Source organism: Ambystoma mexicanum, chromosome 3p (assembly GCF_040938575.1).
Source record: "Ambystoma mexicanum isolate Mex_15411 chromosome 3p, UKY_AmexF1_1, whole genome shotgun sequence".
NCBI classification, from domain to species: Eukaryota; Metazoa; Chordata; class Amphibia; order Caudata; family Ambystomatidae; genus Ambystoma; species Ambystoma mexicanum.
The window spans coordinates 755,179,536-755,194,959 of NC_090925.1; the positions used below are offsets into that span (position 1 = coordinate 755,179,536).

Sequence of the window (15,424 nt, forward strand, 5' to 3'; positions counted from 1 at the left end):
AGATTTTATCCATCAGCTGTGATTATTGGCTACCGAGGCTGGAGCCTCATTACTCCATCCTCTCGGGTTGAGGGTGGATTGGGTTTCTTCTTGGTCTGTGTGGACTTGTCACAGTAAGGTTGGTTTCACAGGGTCTTCGCCGTGGTGGGCCGCAGGTAGTGGCCAAAAGGGTTTGCAGTGGTGGCAGTGAGTCTCCTGATCAGAGGCTTCACGTTCTGATCCAGTCCTTGGCATAAGTTCTTGCTCAGGTTCGCTAGATGTGCGTCCAACATCTCGTTGTGACATTGGCGGGAAACATGGTATACAGCCAGTGGGATTGTGCGGGATGAAACTGGAAAAAGTGTCTCCACGGATTCTGAATCCAAGGGAACAAAAAACCCATGCATGAGCCGCCGCACCCACATTGATCAGCTGGTCCCAGTGCTCAGGGACAATATTCCAAGCCTGACATTTAAGCACATTCAAGTATAATTAACGTGAAATGCTGCAGACGAAGCAGCGAGTGAGTGATTACTGTCGCTGAAGATGAGCAAATGGTGGGTGATTACAAATCTGGTTATCGTAATGCATTGTTTTCCACTGTGTTTCAGTCTGTATAGTACAATTAAGCTATTTTTTTCATTTTACATGCTGATAATTGTAGGCTTCCCTTCCATAGGATGTGGAAAATAAAGTTACTATAGTACTCTGCTCAACGTGTTAGACAGGTTGATTTATAATTGACTCCAGCTATCGCTATAAACCATGGTGTTATGTTATTTTACCTCTGTATTTTTTTACATTAGACTGCCATGGATCTGGCCCATACCCCACTCCATCTCTTTCCCCTACTTCCAGGGGTAATTTCAAAAGTACTGTTTCTATTTCCATCGCTGCATACAGAGGCTTCCCAGGAAAGGGGCTTGCTGTAATTTCTGCTTTCCATAAAATCATCAAAAGAGAAGACAGACTACAACCTGGTCTCCTTTGAAATCAACAACAAGAATGATGGTGGTCTATAGTTTCTGCTAGAATGTCAATGGTTGTGGAACGCAGTGAATAACACAAAATAACCAAGGTGGGGTTGCCTGGTGCACCCCACAGCCCTTTCTCCTAATCTATTCATCCAAACTTAAGGGTTGATGATGTTTTCAAGAAAGTGGGAGGATGCTTCTAGTTTGGGACCAGTTTATGCGGTTCACTCATCGGACCCTTTGAGTGAGGGATTGTAAACGCTATTGGAGGCAGATTATTCTACTTGGTTTAAAACGATGGCGATGCAACAATCATTTCTTTTAGATAAAGACTTGGATGGTTCGCAAGCTGCAGCCATGACAGCAGGGTCATCCATTGACTCACACAGGCATCACTGGATGAGGGATGGTAAAGCAGATTGTGTCTCCATTAGTACCTGAGTCCCAGGGACAGTGTCAGGGCCTTTCAATTTTTTCAGTTGAAATGGGCCTCTGTGTTGGTAACATACTCTTTAAACTTGGGACATTAAACAAGTGCAGCTCTCACAATACAGGCTGCCTTTGCGCACCCTCAGACCTGCAACCTCCATCTTGCGGTATCCAGAAGTTCTGATCACCATGTTGCCTTTTCATTCAGATTTTCCTGAAATTAGCACTCTACTGTCAAAGAGGGATTAATAGCTTTTCAGCTGACATTTGGTGCTTCAGCCCCTGGCTGGCTAACTGATACCATATGACTTTTAACCCCCTGGCTGCATGCTTTTGACTTCATCATAATTTAAATATCCCACAGGCACCTCTGACTGTTTTTCCCAGATGTAAGGCAAGAGGGTCCCCCAACCTCATGTTGAAATGGGCACCCTCTAGTCCTGACACCTCTTCATTCAGCACTGCTGAGTCATGACAGAAAAAAATAATGAAAGCCAAACCTGACCCAAAAAAACAACAGTAAAAACCAAATAATAGGTTAAAGAATGCAATTATAGCTCAGAGAAAATTAAGAGAAAGGCGGAATACGAAAAAAGACCACAAGAGGTACATATTTTCCAAAACATTACATGTATGACGTGACATATTAGTACAAATAATACTTTTAAAAAATGAAAAGGGAGAGGGTGGTTAAAAGGGGGTTTCCTTTTCTCAGGTCGGAACAAAGAAAAAGCTACAGACCCCAAGAAATAAACAAGCATTGGCAATGCCAACTGTTTGGGCTTTTGTGAAGAATTGGAAAGGCACTTGCCAGGGACTGCTGTAGTGTTATTAACTTACCATTAATGGTAGCAGGTGAGGAAAAGGTGTGAGTACCTGGGCATTGAATAGCAGTGCCTGGCAAATGGCTAATACACACAAGCCAAAACTGTGGGCTTTTCCAATTCTTGTTTTTAATAGGACTTTAGTGAAGGACACACGTACAACCTCCTTAGAATTTTGGTGGTATCCCGCCAATTAATTCGGCAGGATGCCAACAAAACGGTAATACCGTTTCCGCCACTTGTATTTCCGGAATTACCGGCATATTCCAAGTGGCAGAAATGCCAGTAAATCCCCACTCCGTGGAGTTCCAGAGGAGTCCATGGAGGGGATTGCCGGAATTACCAGCACCAGAATTACCGGTGCCAGTAATTCCAGCATTTTTCTGCCGGTGGGGGGCAAGCTTTACCTTCAGCTCTGGGCTGGAGGTAAATCAGTGCCCCCACTGGCAAACTTGTGTTTTGCCAGTGAAGTAAAAGTGCTGGTGCCGGAATTACCAGCAGTTTTACAACACTGGCAAACCTGTAATGAGGCCCATAGTGTTTATAAATCGAGTGGCTGAAGGCAGACTTGGTCAAGATATTTTTATTACACCTGTAGCGTGTTTACAGCTCCAAATTACCTCACAAAAGACTGCTTTGAGAAAACACTGACAGGCACTTCGAGTTAATTAAAGCAAGCTCAAAGATGTCCCATGAATATGGAGAATAGCCACATGGATTAGCATGGCCATGGGTGGTCAATGGGTGGGAAAATAGCCAAACAACACCTACAAGCTTGCTGCACCTACTCATAAGCCAATTCTCCCTATCTGTACTCTAATTAAATACTTTTGGCTTATAGGTGGTGCAGGTGCCACCTAATAGCCAAACTAAAAAGGAGGAAGCAACCAAGTACTTAAGTGAGAACACAAAAAAGGCTTTGAACAACAGATACACATGAAGGATTGACAGTGTTAAGGGGAAATAGGCTTTCTTCCAGAAAATGTTATAATCCTTATTACCATTCACTCATGCAAATTCGTAAAAATCTTTGATTCGAAGGCACATGCTTGGTAAGGAAGCATTCTTTCTGATTACTCAGGAGTGTCGAGAAAAATGTTGTGGTTTGCCTTCCTGTTCAGAGAACCGTATGCCCTCCAATTACAAAATCTGCTGCACGAAGATTTCGAAGAGGGAAGGAAAGAACGCTTTGCTGGTCACCATAGTTCTAATGGGAAGCAAAATCTTTTAGTGCAACCTAGATGCAAAACTGCAAAAGCCGAAAATTGAGCTTTCTTCTTAAAAGCTCCTCATCTGTGGAATAAACTGCCGGAATATATGCGCAGCCATAACTCCCTTCAAGCTTTCAAGAAAGACCTGAAAACGTTACTGTTTTTTAAGATCTTGACTAACCTGAGCTTTCTACCGTAACCATAACAGCCTCTTCAGCTAAGCTCCTCTGTGTTCCTGATTCACATGTCTACATCTGAATGTCCCTTTATGTTTTTTATGTACAACTTGTCTGCGTCTTCATGTCTGCGGGTCTATAGCGTGCACTATAAATGCAATGTAATGTAATATACCTCTGAGACTGGTGTTGTAACTGACATTAGGTCGATCTCATGTCAGAGCGCAGAATGTGCAAGGAATATCTGCACATGGCAAATAAAATGGCGGGACAGCCACAGTGCGGTAGTTGCATCTAAAACAAATGGCACCAATGCAGTCTCTGTGGGGGTCTTTTTCCATGAGCCATAACATAAACGTATGGCGTAAATGCCTTGCGAAAGGCTTCACCGACATGCATTAACGTCATGGCTCATTTTCATTCCTTTGTTTGGCGGAGAGGAGGGTTGGAACGCAACTTGCGCTTCTGCCACCTCCTTGCTGTCCACCATACAAATGCTCCAGCATATGCGCCGACATGGATTTTGATGCCAATGCAAATGCTGGGGTTCCCTATGGATCTTGGATCTCACCAGAGAGGAGTTGTCTGACCGACTGCCGCTCTCTCTACCTTCAACGTTGTGCTTTCTTGGCATCGTTGTATCTCCAAGATGTGTCCTTTGTATCAATCCACCTGCTCATTAGATATGTTGTTGTGAAGGATGTCGTTCACAGAGCAGCCATTTTGACTTATCTGCTCTGAGGCTCTTTGCCGAGGTTTAGCTCAGTGAACTACCCTCCCCCTTTTCTGGTGCATGGCTGATCTTCAGGATCATGGCAGATTCTTGGGTAGAGGTTTAGGGATTGCATTTGCTATAATGTTTTTTGGGTGGCCTGTTCTTCCCCTTCTTTTTTTGAATATATGATTATTGGGGCTTTTTTCCTCAATTCTTTCCTTCCAAAATAAAATCATAAAATCAGAACTGAGGACAGAAATGCACAATGTAAATAAACATAACATAACTAGGGATAAAATGTGATCGTTACATATTATTCAGTGTAATCTAAACAGTACTTTCTCATTTGAAGAAGCCTTGCATGACCACAATAACCTGCACATTCTGTTCAAAGCAAGATTGCAAATACACCTCCTAGGGAAACACACACATATATGAATGGGCCTATGTTCAATACGTGCCCCTTCTTCCCTTTCTTATTGAATGAGCCCTTTGCAAGTGGAGAGTGAAACAAAATAAGTGCTCAGTTAGTGCCAAAGGCTTTTTCTGCTGCACTAGCTGAATAGATTTAGATGATTTTCGATGTGAGATAAAAGCACAAGCGGGTGCAGCATAGGATGGTTGCTTATTCACTAAATTCTAAGCTGGTGGTATTGCTTGCAGTATTGGCTGGGACCGGAGGAGAGGGGTGAGAAGGTAATGGCAGATAACGTGCCTGCAATTCTTATGACATCCACTCATCTCTACCATATGCCAGTTCTGGCATGCCCTCCCTGCCTGCCTTTTGCCCCCATTTGCCCCCCAGTTGGCCCATCTTATTTAAACCCTGATGAAGTTGTTGCTTAGGCAGGAGGCACAGGAGCCATACTAGATAGGTGCTCCTTTCATGCACCTCCTATAGAAGGGTAGGAGGTATGATATGATAGGTTATTTATAACGCGCTTAATACCCAGAGGTTTCTAAGCGCGGACCCGGGGATCAAACCCGTGTTGCTCTGTGTCGTTTTGCTTCCAAGGCGAGCACGTTACCGCTGAGCTATCCTCCAGAGAGTTGGATCATGTTTAACAACAGGGTGTTACAAAGGCAATAGATCTATCTTTTAAAATATACACAGCATTATTATTATGATTTGGACTTACAGAGACAGACTATCCTTAGTTTTCCTTACGCAGGAGAATGCCCTACCTTATTTATACGGCAAGTTAGGCCTCACACCATGCTGACATTTTAATAAAGTCCTTTGAAGCTTGAGTTCTGTTGTCTGTGTCATCTCTCTTGATACCATGCCTATCTCACATATGGTATGAGAAGTGGGATGCAGCACAACCAAAACAGATTGAGAATCCCTTATGTTACTGACAGTGTTACCACCGTCTGTTGAGGACCAAGATAAAGTGCTGGTTCTCAAACAAGCCATTTATGTAAAATCACATATTCCCATCAAGGATCAGGAATTGTTCTTCCAATCACAACTTCTTCTTGATACTCTTCTTCTTTCTACATATCACTTAAAAGACAGGGACCATAGTTCATTATAAATTTGAAAATCACAAATGTTCTAGTGTCTCAGGAACATTTCTTGCATGAAAGGGACTCTCTTCCATTGATCTTCCATTTTCCTCAGCCCACCATCACAAACCACCACTAACCAATCCATCACTGCCAAAGGTACTAGAGAACAGGAGCTTGAAAATGATTCCAAAATTATTTCTGATTCCGGATCAGAAGGGGAAGCAGATAAAACCATAATTCATAACATCAAAATGACGAAGCCTTGGCCTGCCTAGCAGATCACCAGATACAGGCTCAGGTGAGACATAACACTCCTCAGGGGGTTCTACAACTCTACAAGGAAGGAGATGATTTAGGAACTCTTTTTTTACATTTTGAAAGATTGGCCACCCAATTCGATTGGGGACACAAACTAAAACTGTTATCTGGGTCCTTTACTGAAAGGGGAACTCCAAACCTCATATCAACTGGTAAATCTCCCAGGACCAGCTACTTCCACCAAGCTCAAAGAGGGTCTCCTACAAAGGGTTGGGCAAACCAGTAGTTTTTATAGACAAAAAATCAAGAACATCAAATTAATCCCTGGGACAAACTCTGGTGGAATTTGTAGAACGAATAAAGAATACTATAGCCTTGTGGTTAGCAAAGAAAGCATTGCCCAAAGTACTTGGCATGTTAACCATCGAGCGGTTTGTTCATTCCTTACCTCCTTTCTTAAAAATTAAAATAAACCTTCACTGGCCTTGGCTATTGAAACCACCCCACAAATGTGTAGACACTAATCATCATTTCCATTCCTTGCATAGGGGTGCAGAAAAGAAAGAGAACCAAGGTCTCTCTCATCTCATCTATTCCCAACAGGAACAAACAGGAGTTCCCTTCAGGTGTTGGTGTCCCTTGTGGAGTTGTATACTATCCTGGGCAGCAGCAGTGCCCTCTGCCATCTGCTCTCTGAATTTGCCCTCGTCTGACCTGATTTGTCCCTGCCTCAGATGCGTGTAGCACCAGCTCTGTGGGATCATTTAATTTGTCAGCATGGCCGCCCTTTTCCTCAGCACTGGAGTGACTCAGAGGGTAACCATGCCAATCAAAATGTAGGTGTACTGTCCATCTGTGCAGCCTTTTCATTGTGTGTGCTTTAGAGTCCTTTCTGCATAATATGAATTTAGGTATGCTTACAAAGTTCTCTTTGGCGTACAAATCAGTGCACCTGCAACGCAGCTACCGTTTACAGTCTGCTTGGCCGCCTGGTGCAATTCTATCATTGCATAGTGACTTCGACACTCTCCCAGCTACCCTCTGCCCCCCATTTTGTTCTCTTCCCCCCATGGTGCTCTCTGCCGCCCCTATTTTTTCTAACTGCCTCTCCATCTCCTACCCTCCCTCTCTCACAGGAGGAAGGAAAAGAATCTAAAAAGGGCACTCCTAAGATCAAACCCTGGTCTGCTCATCGCATACACCTACATCAATGCTTGCTCCAGACAGACTATCACTGACATCCTAATTGCTCTTCCTTTAATTAACCATTGGACCTCCCATATAGTCTCTGTCCGCCCCCCCTCTCTCCTCCTCACCCATTGCTGGTGGCACTAAATGGGAAGTGCTCTTGGCCCATTTTGCATCTTCCAAATGCACCATTAATGCCTATCACAAGGGCACTATCATGGCCCAGGACTCTCAGCCCAACTTCTTTCTGCTGGGCAGGTATCTTCCTTCATTTCTTAAACTTCCGAACCTCTCCTTCCACCCCTCCCTCCCCCATTCCCCCAAGGGTTGCACTGCACCCTTGTACCCCTCCCTGCAAATCTTTTAAAGGAGGGCACCAGCTTCATTTGGCTACCCTCAATTCTCGCTCTGCTAGTAAACACTCCTCTGACATCTGGCATCTCCAGGAAGACCTTGACCTTGACATTCTCACCCTCACTGAGAAATGGTTCAAGGCCAGCTCCGTCACTGCTTTTGACACACTTCTTCTTGATGTTTACAAGATCATATCCAATCCCAGACCCTCCCGATCTGGCGGTGGAGAGGCTCTGATCTTCCATGAGTGGGTAACTACCTCCATCATCCCCATTCAATCCTACTCTTCCTTTGAAAGCCTAGTCTACAGGCTGTCTGCCTCCCCTTCTTTCTCTGTGACTCTTGCTATCATCTACAGACCCCCTTGGTCCTCCTCCCTCTTCCTCTCTGAATGGGCCGACCTCTCCTCCTCTCTTCTTGCCTCCTCCTACAAACGTATTTCCTTGGGGACTTCAACATCCATCTCGACTACCCTGATGTGGCTACCATTTTCTTCTGTGACCTCTGCAACACTTTCTCCCTCACTATCCTCTCCTCTGGCCCAACTCACACTGCAGGGCACACCCTGGATGCCCTCATCTTAACAGACATCCCTCTTTCCAACCCCCTTGATGCCCCTCTCTCCTGGTCCGACCACTCTCTACTCTCCTCCTTCCTGGACCTCCCCTGTCCCCAGTCTCCTTCCCCCGCACTGTCAGTCTCCTTCTCCGTCATTCGACCGATGAAGCATGTGTCAGTTGCTGCCTTTGCTTCCTCCTTCATCCCTCCCCCTGCCCCCGTCTTTGGGCTCCCCTTCTGATTCTGTCCTAACTGACCTCCATCTCTCTACCAATAACACCCTGGACATCCTTGCCCCTGTCATGAGGATCCGCATGAAGCCTTCCTCCAAAGGCAAGTCTTGGTATTACTCTGACTTAGCTGCTTTGAAACTAAAGTGCAAAGTGGCAGAGTGGAAGTGGCAGACATTGAGCTCATCCCCTGATAAACTGGCATGCCGTCTTCTCCAAAGGCAATACCGTCTTTCAATCTGCTCCCCAAGAAAAGAGCTCATGTCCAAAGTCACATCTCTGGAACCACAAATAACATGGCTGAACTCTTTCAAATCTGCATGGAACTAGACACTCTTACCCCAGTTTCCTCTTCATCTCCACCCTCTCAGACCTTATGCTCTGCATGAGCCTTCTGTTATTCCTCCAAAACCCTCGACATCCTGTCCTCTCTATCTTCTGCTCCCCCACCTCCCTACTCCTTTCACCTCTTCTTACCCACCCATACTCTCCATCGTCTCTCCCATTGCACCAGATGAGATCTCTAGAGTTGTCTGCTCCATGAAAGTCTCCTCTAAACAGGTGGTACCCTGCTCCTCCAGAACCATCAAGGACAACATCGACACCCTTGGTTGGGGCAAGGGTGTCGACAACCTCTGCAACCGCTCTTTTGCCACTGGCTCGTTCCCACAACCCCTCAAGCACTCTCTTGCACACCGTCTCCTACAAAAGCTGTCTGCTGACCCCTCTTGCCTGGCTAATTATCGACCTATCTCTATCAACCCTTTCTTGGGCAAACTCATGGAGATGCTGGTCATCACTCAACTAACCCTCCAAACCGAAATGGCTGGCTGCCTCCATGACTACCAAGTCTAGTTTCACGGCCAGAGGCACTGAATACCTGAGAAGACCTACTCTCTAATCTGGACTCTAACACTCCTTCCGTTCTTATCCTCCTCGATCTTTCGTCTGCATTTGGCACTGTCAACCACGCCATCCTCGTAAACCGTCTCCATGACACCCTAGGCATCACGGACAGGGCACTGGTATGGCTTACCTCTTTCCTCTCTGGCAAATCCTCCAAAGTCCAAATGGGCCATTTTCTCTCCTCCACCTCATTCGCTACATGTAGCATCTCTCATGGATCTATCCTATCGTCATGGCTCTTAAACATCTACATGGCCCTTTTGGCCCACCTGATCTCCACCTATTCCCCTCATGTGCATTGTTAGGCAGACGACACAGAGCTCTCTTTCCGGCTGCCTTCCCCTACTTCCCCCTCTTCCTACCTTACACCTGACTGCCTGATGGCTATTCAGGCATGGTGCTCTGCCAATGATCTCTGCCTGAATGCCAGCAAGACAGAGATCCTCCTCATTGGGACGCCTGCTCCTAGTTTCCCCCTCACTCTCTAGCCAGAATCCTTGGGTCCACTCCCCCCACACCCACTTGTGAGGCAAAGAACCTTGGGATCTTCTTTGACTCCCCTCTCTCCTTCTCTCCTCACATCACATAACTTGCCAAGAAGTCCAATTTTCAGCTTCATCTCCTCAGGGGCATTCTACCTTTCCTGACCTTCTCCCAGAAGCTCAATTTATTTTCCAAAGCCCTGGTTCTCTCTAGGCTTGACTACTGCACTAGCCTCTTCCTCAACCTTCCTCTCTCTCTTCCCTTCACCTGCTTCAACTAATACAGAATAGGACTGCAAGACTTATCCTTGCCCTCAAGCCCAGGGACCGCATTTCTGCAGCCCTACAATCTCTCCAGTAGCTCTCGGCGACTGCAAGGATCAAATTCAAAACCATTTGCATCATCCACAAGGCTGTCTGGGACCCCTCTGCATCCAGCTTTCTCTCCCAAAATACCTCAGAGCCAGAATCCTTCGGTCTTCTGGCTCCAACTCTCTGCAGGTCAAACGTTTCTCCAAGCAGAGAGTGGGAGGTAGATCCCTCTCCACGCCTGGTGCCTCCCTTTGGAACAGCTTCCCTCCCCACCTCAGACTTGAGCTGAATCTTCTTAAATTCCAGAAACATCTCAAGACCTTCCTTTTTTCCTCTTCCTTCCCTCCCCCCCCATGCTAAATCCTACACCTGTCGATGCGCCTGGGCCAGGTCCCTTCAGAGTCATACAGAGACCATACCACCCAACCCCCCCACCAGTCCCTCTCAGCATCCTGCCAGCACTTGCCCTCGGGCTCCAGTTCCCAGACTATCCCCACCTGTTTCTCCTGTCCACTGCACTCCCCCTGTACCCCCTCTTTTCCCTGGCACTTGCCACCGTGGCCTGTGAGGGCAACGCTCTCCTGCACTTCTCCCTCTACTCCCTCCCCGTAGCACTTATCACCTTATCAAGCACTTGCACGGTAAGATTGTCACAAGGTCAAAATAACTGTTTCTTTGCTCTTTGTTGTATTATTATGATTCCCGTGTCCCCTTCTTCCCCCTCTTACCTTATGGTGCCTGGAAATACTGGTGTATATGCGCCATACAAATGTCCAATAGAATAAACAAATACAAATAAAAGTAAACCAAGGTAACCAATAAACTGAGAAAAAGAAAGAGTAGACAGAAAAAAAGAATTTGAGGGCAGAGAGGACATGAAAAGAGAAGAAATTAAATCCACTAAACCCATAACCCTTATATGCTTTTCTTGTAAATAACTAGGGCACTTAGCAAGAAATTGCCCACAGAATAAAAAAGAAGAACCAATTGAGATTGGGTATTTACTAGAAGAAGAAGAGTGGGGGGTCCATATGAAGAGATTGAAATTCGAAGCACTTGTTTTTGTGGGAAACCATCCAAATCCATTCATGAACCGGCCTTAGTGAATGGGATACCTGTACAAGCATTGATAGACACCGGGAGTAAACAGACGGCCATACGAGTTGACCTCATTCCTCTATAAAACCTTGAGAATGCGACCTTGGTGAGGGCGACCTTTGTCCTTGAAGACCAGGAGATGTATCCAGAATTACTGATTCCCATTCAAATAAGAAGCACCCATAATACTGTTCCAAGTTTTCTTCTCTAATAAAAGAAGTTCACCCAAGATCCCCGGTGTTCTCTCCATACAAAAATTGGCAAGAAGACATGTTTTCACCAACATTAACCATCTGGAATTGGCCCACTTCCATAGAGGGGTCTGGCAAAGTTCCAAATCCAAACTCTCCATCCTCTAACCTTTGGACGGGAAGCTGCAGTCATAGGGGAAGGGTATGTGAGAAACCTGAGAGTGCTCTCACCTCTATTACCCAGGGATCCTTTGCTCGTTTGGCCATGGAAAGGCCATCGCTTTTGGATCCTAACCCTGGGGGGGTGGACAAGTGAAGGAGGATCACCTGAGTGGAGGGTCCTTGGCGATTGTGGGGAGGATGCTCTTAGGTGGGGCACGGTATTTCCTAGGTCATGGTGATGACCTACCCCACCTTCCCTCTAAATCTACGGGATATTGTCAACCTTATGCCATCCTCCCTCCTCCGGGGTTACAAAAGGGTAAGTCCAGAGCAGAACAACAGGAAGCACTATCTGCTCCCTATCTCAGCAACTACTTCGGGAATAAGAGAAAAGAGAGGCAATCACACCGGACACAGACTTCCAGTCGGAGAATCTAATTCACTAGTTCACATCTACTCCCACAAAATTCGAAGAAAGTGAAGACAACATATAATGGCGAGACTTGGTATCCCCCCTTTCCTAATATAGACTCACCTTTCCTTCCCTCAGACTTCATGGGCTATGTCCACTCATGCCCTATCTTTCCCTAGAAATGTCCACCAAGTACTGAGAAGAGGAAGAGGCAACTAGGAGCAATGTACACTTCCTATTACAAATACCACTCCAATACTGAGACGAAGAAGAGAGGTGTCAGAACATGCAGTACTGAAGGTCAGGCATGCCCCATTAATCGGGCTCATTATAGCCAGACAAATCAAATCAACAACTCACACACCTGAAGTCCCTTAATGGGGCTCAGTTGTATAAAGGAAGGAGAGGCAACCATGTGCAGGGAGAAGGAGAACCACTTTGTTGGAGCAAGACTAGAAAGTCTGAAGACTGGCAGCAATCCCAGAGGAACTGCAGGACCCGGCAGAAGGGGTCAAATGGCATTTGCAGGACTGGGAGCCCTCAATGTGGAAGTCAGGCAGGTGGTGCTGCCAACAGCTAAGCTGCTGAAAGGAGCTGAAAGCATAGAGAATACAGTCCACATTCTTTGCAAGCAACTGGGAGGCCAGTGTGGGCGAGGACATGCCCGGCGTGTGAGCAGATGCGGTCTGCTTCCTGACTTCGGAAGAGGTGAGCGGGAGCAGCAGGAACCACAGCTGGGGAGGCGCAAAGAGCCGGTGAGTGTCAGAGGATACGGGCGGACTGGAGCACTCCGCATGGGACCTCAGGCAAAGAACGGTCCATAAGCACAAGTGAATGCGAACAATATTGAATGCTGAACTGAAAGGAAATTGTTGAGTGAAAGCACATTGTATTGAATACCGAACTGAATGGAAATTGCTATTTAATTAAGAACAACTGATATTGAATACCAAACAAACATTTGGAAGCTAAACCGACATAGTTAATGTCAAATTGTATATCAGCAACATTGTGACTTGTGGCAAAGTAAAGACTGATGCACAAAAGGTTTGCACTAGCCAAAAGGAAAGACAAGTGTGGAAAACCTGAAGCCCAAAGCAGAAGAGACTGTGAGGGGCTATACAAACCTAAGGGGAAGACTTATGGTTGTACAACCTGTAATGGGTGGACCGTGCAGTCTCATAACTGCACCTAGAACAAAGAGCTCTCTACTGTGAAGATCACAGACCTCCTGAATCAAGCCAAGTAGAAGCAAAGGGTTCCTGGTTGCATGGCCTGTGATGGGTGGACCATGTAGTCTGATAACTGCGCCCAGACCAAGGAGCCCTAAATGATGACCAGTTAAGGACATTGTGAGTAAGCCACCGAGAACTGTGAACTAACCGGTAAAACAAGCCAGAAGGCGTAGAAAGTGAACCTGTTGTTTTCTGATATTGAACATTGAGCAAATGATCTTAGAACAAGCACTACTTTGAAATCTTGGGGAAGGGAACCCTGAGAATCGAAGGAACTGAGAAGTCTTGTCTTGGATAAAGGGAACCTCAAGATCTCCTTTTTGTGTGAACTGTGCCATAGTGAATTTACAGAAGGAAACCTCAAGTCCTGCTTGAACATTGAAGAGACAAACAGCTTTTGGAACAGTATTGAGCCTGAAATAGAAAGCCCAAGACCGACTTAAGCTGAGAGCAGCTGAGACTTTACCTTTGAACACAATTTCTTTTTTTAAGAAGAAACCCCACACCATGTTTATTTCTACATATGAGGGCAAGCATAGGTTTTGACACAGACATACTTTTTGATTTGGACTTACAGACACAAACTTCCCTTCGTTTTCTTTAGGCAGGAGAAATCTCTACCTTAATTGTATAGGGCAATGTAGGCCTTACACCATCCTGACATTTTAATAAAGTCCTTTGAAGCTTGAGTTCTGTTGTCTGTGTCGTCTCTCTTGATATCATGCCCGCCTCACAATGTTCAATAAATACTTATATAATAATAGTTTGTAATTGTCCTTTGTGTGCCTGTTCTGTGAGTTTGTGTGAAATGTGTTTGTGGGAGAGGTGTGGGTGTATGTATAATCATTCAGAGTGCATTGTTTGTTTGTGTGCACATTCCAAGGTCACTGGGCCTCATTACACGGACGACGGTAAGGGTTTACCGGTAAGGGCAACGGTAAACCCTTACCGCCTTACTACGAGGTCCCTTTGCGGGTTGGTACTTTAACGCCTGCTGTTTAGCAGGCGTTAAAAACCAACCCGCAAAGGGACCAGGGTGCTAATTACGGTACCGCAATTTGCGCCACCGTAATTAGTGCCTTCCCCATTCCCATAGAGCCCTATGGGGCAAAAATGGGACTGGGGAAGGGCAATGGGCCTCATTAGGACCCAGGCGGACTTCGCGGTGCTAAATGCACCGCGAAGCATGGCGGAAAGCCGCCGATAGCGCCATGGGGGTTGGCGGATTTACCGCCCCATTCCGACCTCGGCGGAGCGGTAAATCCCCAATCCCCATTCTGCCCTTCCCCATTCCCATTTTTGCCCCATAGGGTATAATGGGAGTGGGGAAGGAGTTAATTACGCCACCGTAAAATACGGTGGCGTAATTAACAACGAGGTCCCGTAGCGCCATGGTTTTCTCCGCCTGGTAAAACCAGGCGGAAAAGGCCGCCATGGCGCTACGGGAACTCGTAGTATGGCGGAGAGGTACGCCATGCACTACGCTGGCGTAACACCCTCTCCGCCAGGGTCCTAATGAGGCCCAATGGGTGAAAGGGGAATTACCGCCCACCAACCTTGGAATAGGGCGGTAATTCTCCTTTCCTCCAAGGCGGTGCCGGTATTTTACCTGCATGGACCAAGGTGCCAATAGCACCTTGGTCCTCCGCCTACCGTGTAATGAGGCCCACTGTCTGTTCTTACTTGCATTTGGTGTGTGTATTCCTGAGAGTTTTTGTGTATGGATGTGTTTGTTTCCCATTGTTTATAGGTAGGTAGAATGTGTATCTCCCACTGAGATGTTACCCTTTTAACAGGATTGGCAAGCCCACCATTTGCAATGGGAGGTGATTAGTGAGGTTAACAGGTTACAATGCATGAACATTTGTCCCTAAAGTTCCTAAATGTCGGACTTGTGATAGCCAGTAAGTCCTCCCGCCCTACCCTGCCTACCCAGGGCCCTCTGTGAAGCTTGCCTACGGGGACCTTTGCCGATAGTGTGCAGTATAAATGATCATTAACATTAACATTAACCTTGAATCTGCCACTGGACACACGCCGAATGGTTTGGTTGTACGCTGTAGTCTGTTTTATGAGCACCTTTTCACTCGCATCATCCAAAGAGCAGAGGTGCTTTTCTTGCCGTAGTTTTTTGGCTGCAGAGAGGACACTCGATGACAGCTTTGGCTTAACCACAAGGAAGTGGTTGACTTCTTGAGAAGTGCACGTGCCCACAGCA

At 46.3% G+C, this 15,424-nt stretch overlaps 1 long non-coding RNA gene across 1 annotated transcript in view; it reads left to right on the forward strand.

Moving 5' to 3' along the window:
- The window catches only part of LOC138580809 (uncharacterized), a 203,101-nt gene that overhangs the window by 163,351 nt on the left and 24,326 nt on the right, over positions 1–15,424 (forward strand). The gene's annotated exons all lie outside the window — the stretch shown is intronic.